The following is a 12625-nucleotide window of genomic DNA, read 5'->3' as shown; positions in this document are numbered from 1 at the left end:
GGCTGGAGTGCAATGGCGCGATCTCGGCTCACCGCAACCTCCGCCTCCTGGGTTCAGGCAATTCTCCTGCCTCAGCCTCCTGAGTAACTGGGATTACAGGCACGGACCACCATGCCCAGCTAATTTTTTGTATTTTTAGTAGAGACGGGGTTTCACCACGTTGACCAGGATGGTCTCGATCTCTTGACCTCGTGATCCACCCGCCTCGGCCTCCCAAAGTGCTGGGATTACAGGCTTGAGCCACCGTGCCCCGCCGAGCAAGACTATCTTAAAAAAAAAGTTGTTTTCCTTTTTAGTATTGAATGATGATTTCGTTTGTCAGATATGAATATTTTCTTCTAGCCTGTGGCTTGCCTGTTTGTTTCCCTAATGCATTTTTTGACAAGCAGAAGTTTTTGTTTGTTTGTTTGTTTTTGGGACAGAGTCTCACTCTGTTGCCCAAGCTGGAGTGCAGTGGCACAATCACAGCTCACTGCAGCCTCTGCCTCCAAAGTTCAAGTGATTTTTCTGCCTCAACCTCCAGAGTAGCTGGGATTACAGGTGCCCACGACCGCCCAGCTAATTTTTGTATTTTTAGTAGAGATGAGGTTTCACCATGTTGGCCAGGATGGTCTCAATCTCTTGACCTTGTAATCCACCCACCTCGGCCTCCCAAAGTGCTGAGATTACAGGGGTGAGCCACTGCGCCGGGCCTAGATTCCCAGGTTTCTGACTGAGGGGTCTAAGTGGAGATGGTGATGAAAGGGGGAATATTGGGAGAGTATCAGGTTTGGAGGGGAACTAAGAAACCATCAGTATTCTGGAGAAGAGGGTGTGAGAGAGGAATTTACTCTTTGGTGGATATCCAAGCATGGAAGGTCTGTTTGATGAACTGTCCTTGATAATCACAGGCAGGTGTAGCCTGAAGGCTCTGAGGATGACTCTAAAGTCATTTCAAACACCACCTCCTCCACAAAGCTTTCTACTACAACTCTGTCCCCTAAGTAGAGTGAATCTTTTCATACCCGTAGTACCTACACCTTAATTTTAGCACTTAATGACGTTCTGCCTTTTAAATCTGTTTGCACCTGTGTTTTTTTCCCCCTTTTAGATTGGCAGTTCCTTCATGGGAAGAATAGATTACTGTTTAGCTTTGTATTCCTTGTAGTACTTAGCATATTTCTCTTGTATAGCAGGTGCTCTGTATATAGTTGTTGAATTGCATATGGTTCTGTCTGTCCCCTCAAGAATACACTACTAATGAGTTAGGTAGGTTTTACTTGAGATCTTCACCAGTTAAAAGGCATGTTTAGTATATGTTATTCTAGCAAATTGGGAAGCAAATACTATATTTTCAAAATAGTTCACGTAAAATGGCCAGTTTTTTTTAAAAGTGTGATGCTTCAAGGGGAGCTTTTTTCATTATATTAGTCCAGGACCTCTTAGAAGCAGATGCTAAAATGGGATTAAGCACATAAGAAATTTGTTACATGAAATGTTTGTGAGGGAGAAAAAGGAAGCAGACAGGGAGAGTTGTCAGACTGTGATGTAAGTCTGACTCCAAGTTAAAAGAGAGGTAAGGAGGAAGGAAGGAACTCGGGTGAAAGTGTCTTAGACTGCAGTGCAATACTAAGGAAACTTTGTAAGGCCTCAGGAAGTTTTTGAGTTTAAGTTGCCTATCACAAGAATAATGTGTCTCCCAGGAATAGGACTGCCTGGTATGCCTGCCGAGCTCTGTCAGTGACTGGGAGGAGCTAAGTGAGAAGCGCAGCCTCGGCACAAACACAGTGATGGATTTGAGTACAGCTGCTGCAGCACTCAGTCTATTATGCTTCCTGTAGTTAGAGAGCTGAGAGGCTCATTCTCGTGGCCAATCAGGATCATCTCTGGCTATGAATTGCCTGATTCGGGATAAATTATAGTTTTTCCCCATTTCTGGTGGGTAATTTGTTCCAAGAAAAGCCCCTGTGCTTAAAAAAAAAGGGGGGGTGTCTCAAGGTGAAATTTTTTTTTTCTTTTTTTTGAGACGAAGTCTTGCTCAGTTGCCCAAGTTGGAGTACAATGGCGCAGTCCTGGCCCCCTGCAACCTCTGCATCCTGGGTTCAAGCGATTCTCCTGTCTCAGCCTCCCGAGTAGCTGGGACCACAGGCATGTGCCACCACGGTCAGCTAATTTTTTGTATTTTTTAATAGAGACAGGGTTTCACTGTGTTAGCCCGGATGGTCTCGATCTCCTGACCTCGTAATCTGCCTCCCTCGGCCTCCTAAAGTGCTTGGATTACAGGCATGAGCACCACAGCTGGCCCAAGGTGAATTCTTAAAAGTCAGAACTTAATTTTCATTGAAATTAATGGTACATAATTTACTTCAGTAGGTAATCATATAAACTTTGCATTCATATTCAGTGTTTATGTAATTAAATCTTTAATATGCAAAACCACAAGCAGAACAGTAAGACAAAAGAAAACAATTCAAGTAATACCCCAGATTATTACTCTATAAACTAGTGAACCAGGAATACTCGAGGCAAAGCAGCAGGAAGTTTCTGAGTAGTCCAACCATGTGGCCATGAAGATGACTCCTTGTTGGCTTTTCTTGCTAGTCTGGGCTACCTCACAGCCAGATAGGCGCAAAACAGTGAATGAAATTCCTCAGAAAGTCAAATCCTGGTTACTTCCTATTGGAGTTGGGAGTAGAGATACACATTGGAAAAAAATAAGTAATTTAAAGATTGGGTTTTATGTACCCTGAATTACTCAGATGTTATGTTTTAAAAATTTTGTTTTAAACTGTAACAGGAAGATGATTTGAGAAAAGAGTCTTTAATGCTACTTTCATACTGATTTTTTTCCATTGTTTTTTTTTTTTTTTGAGACAAGGTCTTACTCTGTTACCCAGGCTGGAGTGCAGCAGCACAATCTTGGCTCACTGCAGCCTCTGCCCCCTAGGCTCAAGTGAACCTCTCACATCAGCCTCCCAGGTAGCTGGGACCACAGGCATGCACCACCACACCTGGATAAGTTTTTGGTATTTTTTGTTAGAGACAGGGTTTCACCATGTTGCCCAGGCTGATCTCAAACTCTTGGGCTTAGGAGATTCACCTGTCTGGGCCTCCCAAACTGCTAGGATTACAGGCGTGAGCCATCATGCCCAGCCTGATTTTTACCTTTTTTTTTTTTTTTTTTTTTTTTTTTTAGACAGAGTCTTGTTCATACCCATATTATGTAAAAATATCTATCACTTGCACCTTCACCATTAGCCTCAACAGACCAAGAAGTCATTATCTCAAATTGACATTGAATGACAATCCATATATACTCTTAAACTCTCACTAGCCCAGGCTGGAGTGCAATAATGCGCTCTTGGCTCACTGCAACCTCCGCTCCCAAGGTTCTAGTGATTCTCCTACCTCAGCCTCCATGCCTGGCTAATTTTTTATATTTTTAATAGAGATGGGGTTTCGCCATGTTGGTCAGGCTGGTCTCAAACTCCTGACCTCAGGTGATCCACCAACCTTGGCCTCCCAAAGTGTTAGGATTACAGGCATGAGCCACTGCATCCAGCCATTGGTTTGACTTTATTTACCAAATTAATTGAGCACTTATTTGTATGGCAAGCATGGTTATAAAATTTGAAAACAAAACATAGTTGTTGCTTTTATGAAACTGATATGTGGTGATTTTAAAAAGTCTGTAATCTGTCCATATGAGTTAAGCAGCCCAACTGTAAATAAATTCAATCCTAGTATATAGACAGTAGTTTGGCAGCCAGCGTTGGTGGCTCACGGCTGTAATCACGGCACTGAAGGAAGCTACAGCAGCTTGAGACCAGGAGTTTGAGATAGCCTGGGTAACATGGTGAGACCCCATATCTTAAAAAAAAAAAAAAAAAAAAAAAAAAAAAAAGTAGTTCAGGATTAAAAAATAAATAAAAAACAAGCCTTGACAGAACACAAGTTGTTTTTAATTGATTCAAACTTTTTGTAGTAAGCTAACTTTAATTTCAGTTATTTTTGTTTTTTTTAAGTTGTTTATTGTAAGATAATTTACAAATATCTTGCTATCTTCAGTAATTCAAACAATGGAGGAACAGATTCATCAGACAAAGACAGCAATATGGTAAAAACAAAATCAGCTGGCTGAATTTTCCTTCTTTACCTCTTGTCTGAGGAAGGAACTTGATTTTCATTAATCCAGAGCTGTAACACCAGAGATGGTTTCAATCAACTCTTTTGTGATGACAGCCTGGTGGGTATGGTGAATGTCAATGTCAATTTGTCAGTCATCTCGAAGCTGGCATCCTGGCATTCTGCTCACTACTGGTGGACTCCTTCAGAGAGTAGTAGATGATGTTGGCCAGATTGTATTCTTGGTAATTTTGCAGCACATCAGCATCAATATTGTAGATACTCATGCTCTCAGCACTTAAAATGGTATTAAGGGAAAAGATGGGCTTTTCTTCTGTCTTACAGGAGATGACAGACCTGAATCGATTAAGATGATGGAGACTTCATCAAATTCATATCCAGAATTTAGTAATTCAAGGGCAATGACTGACACCATCTCCAAAAGTAGGAGGCTTTCTTCCCACTTCTTTGAATGCCGCTAGACACTGGTCAGAATGATTCCTATAAAGTATGCCTCTGATTTTGTCACCAATTCCAACAAGCATAACTTCTTTCCCAGTTGCAGTTAGTGTAGCAACCTCACTTTTCATCTATTTAGCAATGGAGGAATGAACAGCAGCATCACACAGTCCTCGATCTGAGGACACAGCAATAAGGAGGTGTTTCTTCTTGTCTTCAGGCACCTTGGTAACTGGTTTTTCATACAGAGCCAAAGATCCCAATCCATATATTCGAGCTGGTTTCAGCTCTCTGTCTCTCAGCTTGGGCATATTTTACTGCTGCCACCATTTTCATAGACTTGGTAATGTTCTGGATGTTTTTGATGGACTTTAGTTGCCCAGTAATTTCTTTCAAAGTTGCCATATTTCGAACTTGAATCCACTGTGGCTGCAAGGCCCAGGCCGGCAGCCCAGAGATGCCTGCGAGAGAGAACATGGCAGCCGTAGCCCTGCTGAAGGTCGGTCCTCAGTTATTCTTTTTTTTTTTTTTTAGACGAAGTCTTGCTCTTTCGCCAGTCTGGAGTACAGTGGCACGATCTTGGCCCACTGCAACCTCTGTCTCCCAGATTCAAGCGATTCTCCCTCTTGAGTAGCTGGGGACTACAGGCGTGTGCCACCATGCCTGGCTAATTTTTTTTTTTTTTTTGTATTTTAGTAGAGATGGAGTTTCACCATGGCTAGGATGGTCTCGATCTCCTGACCTCATGATCCACCTGCCTCAGCCTCCCAAAGTGCTGGGATTACAGGCCTGAGCCACCGTGCCTGGCCAGTTATTCTTTTTAAATTCCTGAAACAATTGTTTTCTATGTATGGCTCAGTGATTTGTAATGGAATGCACGTAGTGATAATTCACAGGTGTTTTGTTTAAGAGCTTTGGTAGGGCCGATTTCTATAGAACATATAATAACTTTTTCTTTGACTTTTTTTATTGTGGTAAAATATATTTATATAACATTAAATTTGCCATTTTAACCACTTTAAATTTGTAATTGAGTGCCATTAATAACATTCACAATGTTGTGCAACCATTACTACCATCTGTTCTCTCCCAATCCCTAGTAACTTCTAATCTACTTTCTGTCTACATCAGTTTACCTATTCTAGACATTTTGTGTGAATGGAATAATAAAATATTTGTATTTTTGTGTCTGACTACTTTGATTCAGCATAATATTTTCAGGGTTCATCTGTGTTGCAGTATGTACCAGAATTTCATTCCTTTTTAACACTCAGTAATTTTGTATTTATTCAGGTGGACACTTGTACTTTTTGACTAAACTGAATACTGCAGTGAACATTGGCATACAATTACCCTATTTGCAGTTCTTTTGGGTATGTTCCTTGAAATGAAATTGCTGGATTGTTTGGTAATTAGCTGTGGTTAGCTTCTTGAGGAACTGCCATATTGTTTTTCACAGAAGCTGCAATATTTTACATTCCTACCAGCAATGTACAAAGGTCAGTTTCTCTACCTCCTTGCCCATGCTTGCTATTTTCTTTCTTTTTTTTTTTTTTTTATCCCATCCTAGTTGGTTTGCTTAAAGTTCATCTTTTTAGTTTCTTGATAATGCCCTCTGATGAACAAAAGTTTTTAATTTTGATGAAGTCAGATTTATCTCTTTTTTTCTTTCATTGTCTTATGCTTTTTGTGTCTCATCTTAAGAATTGATTGCCAAATCCAAGGTCATGAGGATTTGCCCTTGTGTTTTTTTCTAAGAGATTTATGGTTTTAGCTCTTACATTTAAGTCATTGACACATTTTCAGTTAATTTTGTATTTGGTATGAGTTTGGAGTCCAGCGTCATTCTTTTGCATGTGGAAATCCAGTTGTCCCAGCACCATGTGTTGAACAGACCCTTATTTCTCCATTGAATGGACTTGGCACCGTTATAAAAAATCAGTTGGCCATAGATGTATTAGATTATTTTGGTACTCTCAGTTTTATGTTGTTGATCTATATATATGTCTATCCTTTTTCTTGTAGTATACTATTTTGATTAACTATAGCATTGTAGTAAGTTTTGAAATCAGAAAGTATGTGTTCCAACTTTTTTCTCCCTGATTGTTTTGGTTTTCCATGTTCCCTTGCAGCTCTGTGAATTTGAGGGTTAGCATTTACATTTCTGCAAAAAAAGGATTTTGAAATTTTGATAGGGATTGTGTTGAATTTGTACATTGCTCTAGGTAGTATTGACATCTTAACAATATTAAGTCTTCCTACCCAAGAATTCAGAATAGCTTTTAATTTATTTTGGTTATTTTAAATTTTCTTCAGCGTTTTGTAGTTTTCAGGGTAAAACTCGCCTCCTTGGTTAAATCTTTTTCTAGATATTCTTTTAGATGTTATTGTTCTTTTAGCTGTTAAATGGAATTGCAATCCTAATTTCTTTTTCAGATTATTCATTGCAGATGCATAGAAACATAACTACTTAAATTTTATTTTAAGTTATTTATTTTTTTTGAGACAGGGTCTCTCTCTGTCACCCAGGCCGGAGTGCAGTGGTGCAGTCTACGCTCAGTGCAACCTCTGCCTCCTGGGCTAAAGCCATTCTCGTTACTTGGGATTACAGATGTGCGTCACCACACCCGGCTAACTTTTGTGGTTTGCTTAGTAGAGATGAGGTTTCACCATGTTGCCCTGCCTGGTTTCAAACTCCCGGCCTCAAGTGATCTGCCCACCTGGGCCTCCCAGAGTGCTGGGATTACAGGCATGAGCTACCGCATCTGACCTCTGTGGAATTTTTCTATATATAGGATTATGTTATTGGCAAATCAAAATAACGTTTCAATTTGGATGCCTTTTCTTTCTCTTGCCTAATTGTTCTGCCTAGAACTATTATTTATTTATTTATGTATTTATTTATTTTTTTGAGATGGAGCCTCGCTCTGTCTTCCAGGCTGGAGTGCAGTGGCATGATCTACCCTCACTATAACCTCTGCTCCCCCCTTCCCCCTGCACTCGCTGGTTCCAGTGAGTCTCCTGCCTCAGCCTCCCAAGTAGCTGGGATTATAGGCACCTGCCACCGTGCATGGCTAATTTTTGTATTTTAGTAGAGAAGGGATTTCACAGGCTGTTCCGGAACTCCTGACCTTGTGATCCCCCGCCTCAACCTCCCAAAGTACTAGGATTACAGGCCTGAGCCACCACTCCCAGGCGAACTTTATTATTAAAACTGGTTTTCTTCTGGCCAGTACAGTGTTGAATGGAAGTGGTGATAGTGAGTATCCTTATTTTGTTCCTGATCTTAGGGAGAAAGTTTTCAGTCTTTCACCACTGAGCATGTTAGATAAGGGTTTTTCATAGATGCCCTTTATCTAATTTTGAGGAAATTATCTTGTATTCCTAGTTTTCTAAGTATTTTTATCATGAAAGGGTGTTTGATTTTTTTCAGATGCCTCTTCTGAGTTGAGGTCATGTCTCACCCTCTTCATTTTATTAATGTATATTTGTATCAGTTGGTTTATTTAATTTTAATTTTAATTTTTTTTTTTTTTAGAAGGAGTCTCACTCTGTCGCCAGACTAGAGTGTAGTGGCGTGATCTTGGTTCACTGCAACCTCCGACTCCCTGGTTCAAGTGATTCTCCTGCCTCAGCCTCTCGAGTAGCTGGGATTACAGGCATGTGCCACCATGCCCAGCTAATATTTGTATTTTTAGTAGAGATGGAGTTTCGCCACGTTCGTCAGGATGGTCCCGATCTCCTGACTTCCTGATCCGCCTTCCTCAGCCTCCCAAAGTGCTGGGATTACAGGCGTGAGCCACCGTGCCTGGCGGATTGGTTTATTTTTTTAAGACACCCAACCACCTTTGCAGTCTTAGGATAAATCCCACTTGGTCAAGGTGTATAATCCTTTTAATGTACTATTGGATTTAGTTTGCTAATATATATTTGCTAATATTAGTTTGCTGCAAAACCATTAAGAATATGTGCATAGTTATCAGCATATTGACTATTAACTATTGGTCATTTGAGCATATATATATTATTATTATTATTTATTATTTATTTATTTATTTTGAGACAGAGTTTTGCAGTTGTTGCCCAGGCTGCAGTGCAATGACACGATCTCGGCTCACTGCAACCTCAGCCTCCTGGGTTCAATCAATTGTCCTGTCTCAGCCTCCTGAGTAACTTGAATTACAGGCACCTGCCACCATGCATAGCTATTTTTTGTATTTTTAGTAGAGACAGGTTTTCACCATGTTGGCCAGGTTGGTCTCAAACTCTTGACCTCAGGTTATCTGGCCGCCTTGGCCTCCCAAAGTGTTGGTATTACAGGCATGAGCCACTGCATGGGGTCCAAATGCATATAAATTAAAAGTGAAAAATCTCTTCTTTCTCTCCCTGAATTGTACCAATCTTTCTTTGCCAGAATCTATATAACGTAATCTTTTGGACTTCAGAATCCTTGTTATTTCCCCTCAGTAATGAAACTTTCTCCCCTTTTTAAAAGAGAAGTGGATTTTTTTTTAAGACAGAGTCTTGCTTTGTTGTCCAGGCTGGAGTGCAGTGGTGTGATCACGGCTCACTACAGCCTCCACCTCCTGGGCTTTAGTGATCCTCCCACCTCAGCCTAGTCTAGCCAAGTAGCTGGGACTACAAGCGTGTGCCACCATACCCACCTAATTTATTTTCCCTTTGGTAAAGATGAACTCTCATTATGTTGCCCAGGCTGGTCTTGAACTCATAGGCTCAAGCAATCCTCCTGTCTTAGCCTCCCAAAGTGCTGGGTTTTACAGGTATAAGCTACCACACCTGGCCAAAGTGGTACTTTTTAATTAAAAAAATGGATCATAAATGAAACTCAATACATAGGTAGGTCATAAAAAATGATTTTTTGTTTTGTACAAACACTGAGTAGAAGTAAGCTGCTTCCTCACCTTTACCTTGTGGTACCCGGAGTACATTTTGGAAGTCCTCAACATTGAAATCCTTTGTTCCCGGCCGGGCGCGGTGGCTCATGCGTGTAATCCCAGCACTTTGGGAGGCCGAGGCGGGTGGATCATGAGGTCAGGAGTTCAAGACCAGCCTGATCAACATGGTGAAACCTCGTCTCTATTTAAAAAAAAGAAAACCTTTGTTCCCTATGTACTGCTGGTAATTAAAGACAAGAAGTTATTGTGAAATTTGCCAAGCATTTTATGAAGGAGACAATGCTAGTTTTTTTGTTTTGTTTTTTTTTTTAAGTATATTTTAAATGTTTCCTTATATTCCTTATATAAATGTTGCTTTGTCAGAAATTTCAACATTTGGAACAAATTTTGATAGTTTCTAAATAAATAAAATTCAAACCAGGCTTAGTTAGGATGAGTGCCCAGAATGCTGTCAGGAGACGTATAATGTTATATATAAAGTTTATTTCTGTATCATCGAGTTGTTCAACAGTTGATTTAGGCATAATAATGAAACAGCTTTTGCGGTTTGATATAGTTCAGATATTGACCCCTCCAAATTTTATTTCAAAATTTGTTCCCCTCTAATCTCGCGTCCCAGTGTTAGACAGGGGATCCTGGTGGGAGGTGTTGGGGGTCATGAAACAGATCCCTCATGAATGGGTTGGTGCCATCCTTGTCCCAGAGGTAATGTGTGAGTTCCTACCTTATTAGTTCATGCAAGAATTGGTTGCTTAAAAGAATTTGGCACACTTTCCCTCTCTCTTGCCATGTGACATACTTGCTCCCCCTTTGCCTCTGCAATGATTGGAAGCCTCCTGAGGTCCTTGCCAGAAGCAGATGCTAGTGGCATGCTTCTTGTACAGCCTACAGAACTGTGACCGAAGTAAAACTCTTCACTTCATAAATTACCCAGCCTCACTTATTTCTTTATAGCAGTGCAAATGGACTAAAAGACATTTTATTCTATTTTTTTTTTATTTTATTCTATTTTTTGAGACAGGGTCCCGCTTTGTTGCCTAAGATGGAGTACAGTGGTATAACCTCAGCTCCCTGCAACCTCCACCTCCTGGGCTCAAGTGATCCTTCCTCCTCAGCTTATCAAGTTGGTAGGACTATGGGTGTGTACCACCACACTCAGCTATTTTTCTTTAAATTTTTTGTAGGACAGGGTCTCATTATGTTGCGTAGGCTGGTCTTGAACTCCTGGTCTCAAGTAGTCCTCCTGCTGTGGCCTCCCAAACTGCTTGGATCACAAGTATGAGCCACTACTCCTGGCCTACTCTCTGTTTCTATATGTTAGACTTTTTGGAGATTTCCACAGATAAGTGATATCATCCAGTATTTTCTTTCAGTGTCTGGCTTATTTTACTGAGTATAATGTTCTTCTCTAGTTTCATCCACGTAGTTGCAAATGGCAGTATCTCATTTTTTAAGGCTGAATAATATTCCATCATGTGTATCTGTGTGTGTATCACAATTTATTCATTAATCTGTCAATTGACACATTGTTTCCATAACTTGGCTATTGTGAATAATACTGCAGTGAACACAGGAGCACAGATTCTTCCAGGTGCTGATTTCATTTCCTTTGAGTACATACCCAGCTAGGTCACATGGTAGTTCTCCTTTTAATTTTTTGAGGAACCTCTATTACTGTTTTCCATAATGGCTGTACCAATTTATATTCCCATTGACAGTATACAAGGGTTTCCTTTTCTCCACACCTTCACCAACACTTGTTATCTCTTATCTTTTTAGTAACAGTGTGAGATGATATCTCATTGTGGTTTTGTTTTGCATTTTTCTGATGATTAATGATGTTGAGTACCTTTTCATTTACCTGTTGGTCATTAGTATGTCCTCTTTAGAAAAAGCGGTCTTGGCAGGGCACTGTGGCTCACACCTGTAATCCCAGCACTTTGGGAGGCTGAGGCAGGCAGATCACTTGAGGTCGAGAGTTCAAGATCAGCCTGGCCATCATGGAGAAACCCCGTCTCTACTAAAAATAAAAAAATTAGCCAGGTGTGGTGGCGCATGCCTGTAGTCCCAGGTACTTGGGAGGCTGCAACAGGAGAATCGCTTGAACCTGGGAGATGAAGGTTGCAGTGAGCTGAGATCATGTCATTGCACTCTAGACTGGGCAACAGAGCAAGACTCCATCTCAAAAAAAAAAAAAAAAAAAAAGAAAAGAAGAAGGAAAAAACAGTCTTTAGGTCTTTTGTCCATTTTCTTACTGGGTTATTTTTTTGTGGTTGTTGTTTTGTGATTGAGTTATGTATATTCTTTATATATTTTGGATATTAACCTCTTAACAGATACATGGTTTGTAAGGCCAGGTGTGCTGGTTCACATTTGTAATCCCAGCACTTTAGGAGGCCAAGGCGGGCAGATCACCTGAGATCAGGAGTTTGAGGCCAGGCTGGCCAACATGGTGAAACCCTATCTCTACTAAAAATTATCGCGGCCTGTAATGCCAGCTACTCCATAGGCTGAGGCAGGAGCATTCCTTTAACCCGGAAGGTGGAGGTTGCAGTGAGCTGAGATCACACCACTGCACTCCAGCCTGGGCAACAGAGTGAGACTCCATGTTAAAAAAAAAAAAAAAAAAAAAAGTTACATGATTTCTAAACATTTTCTCCCAATGCGTAGATTGCCTTTTCATTGTGTTGTTTCTTTGCTGTGCAGAAGCTTTTTAGTTAGATGTAGTCCAAACTACATCATTTTTGATTTTGTTGCCTGAGCTTTTGTATGCTATCCAAAAAATCATTGTCAAGGCCAACATCAAGGAGCTAATATTAACCTATACAATTCAGTAGTTTTTAGTATATTTACAGAGCTGTGCAAGCATTGCACAATCAATTGTAAATCATTTTCATCACCTCAAAAAGAACTCCATACCCTTTAGCTGTCATCCTACAAACCTCCAGCCCCAGGTAACTATTAATCTATTTTCAGTCTTTATGGATTTGTCTGTTCTGGGCATTTCATATAAATGGAATAATAATATGTCATCTTTCATGACTGGCTTTTTTCACTTAGTAAAATGTTTTCAAGATTCATCTGTTTTTTAGCATGCATGAGTACTTCATTTTGTTTTATGGCTAAATAGTATTGTGTTGCATTGA

General features: G+C 40.3%; 1 protein-coding gene and 1 pseudogene across 3 annotated transcripts in view; one reads left to right on the top strand and one right to left on the bottom strand.

The window, feature by feature from the left end:
* Window positions 1–12625, top strand: part of SOS1 (SOS Ras/Rac guanine nucleotide exchange factor 1) — a 131701-nt gene that overhangs the window by 10649 nt on the left and 108427 nt on the right. The window lies entirely within an intron of this gene.
* On the bottom strand, window positions 3996–5173 carry LOC116524201 (annotated as a pseudogene). The gene has a single exon (XR_004257216.1). The product of XR_004257216.1 is annotated as an ATP synthase subunit gamma, mitochondrial-like (transcript).

Source organism: Sapajus apella, unplaced genomic scaffold, assembly GCF_009761245.1.
Source record: "Sapajus apella isolate SASKATOON/1434 unplaced genomic scaffold, GSC_monkey_1.0 scaffold44, whole genome shotgun sequence".
Classification (NCBI taxonomy): Eukaryota; Metazoa; Chordata; class Mammalia; order Primates; family Cebidae; genus Sapajus; species Sapajus apella.
The sequence above is the reverse complement of the archived record's forward strand: the minus strand, read 5'-3'. Positions and strand labels throughout refer to the sequence as shown.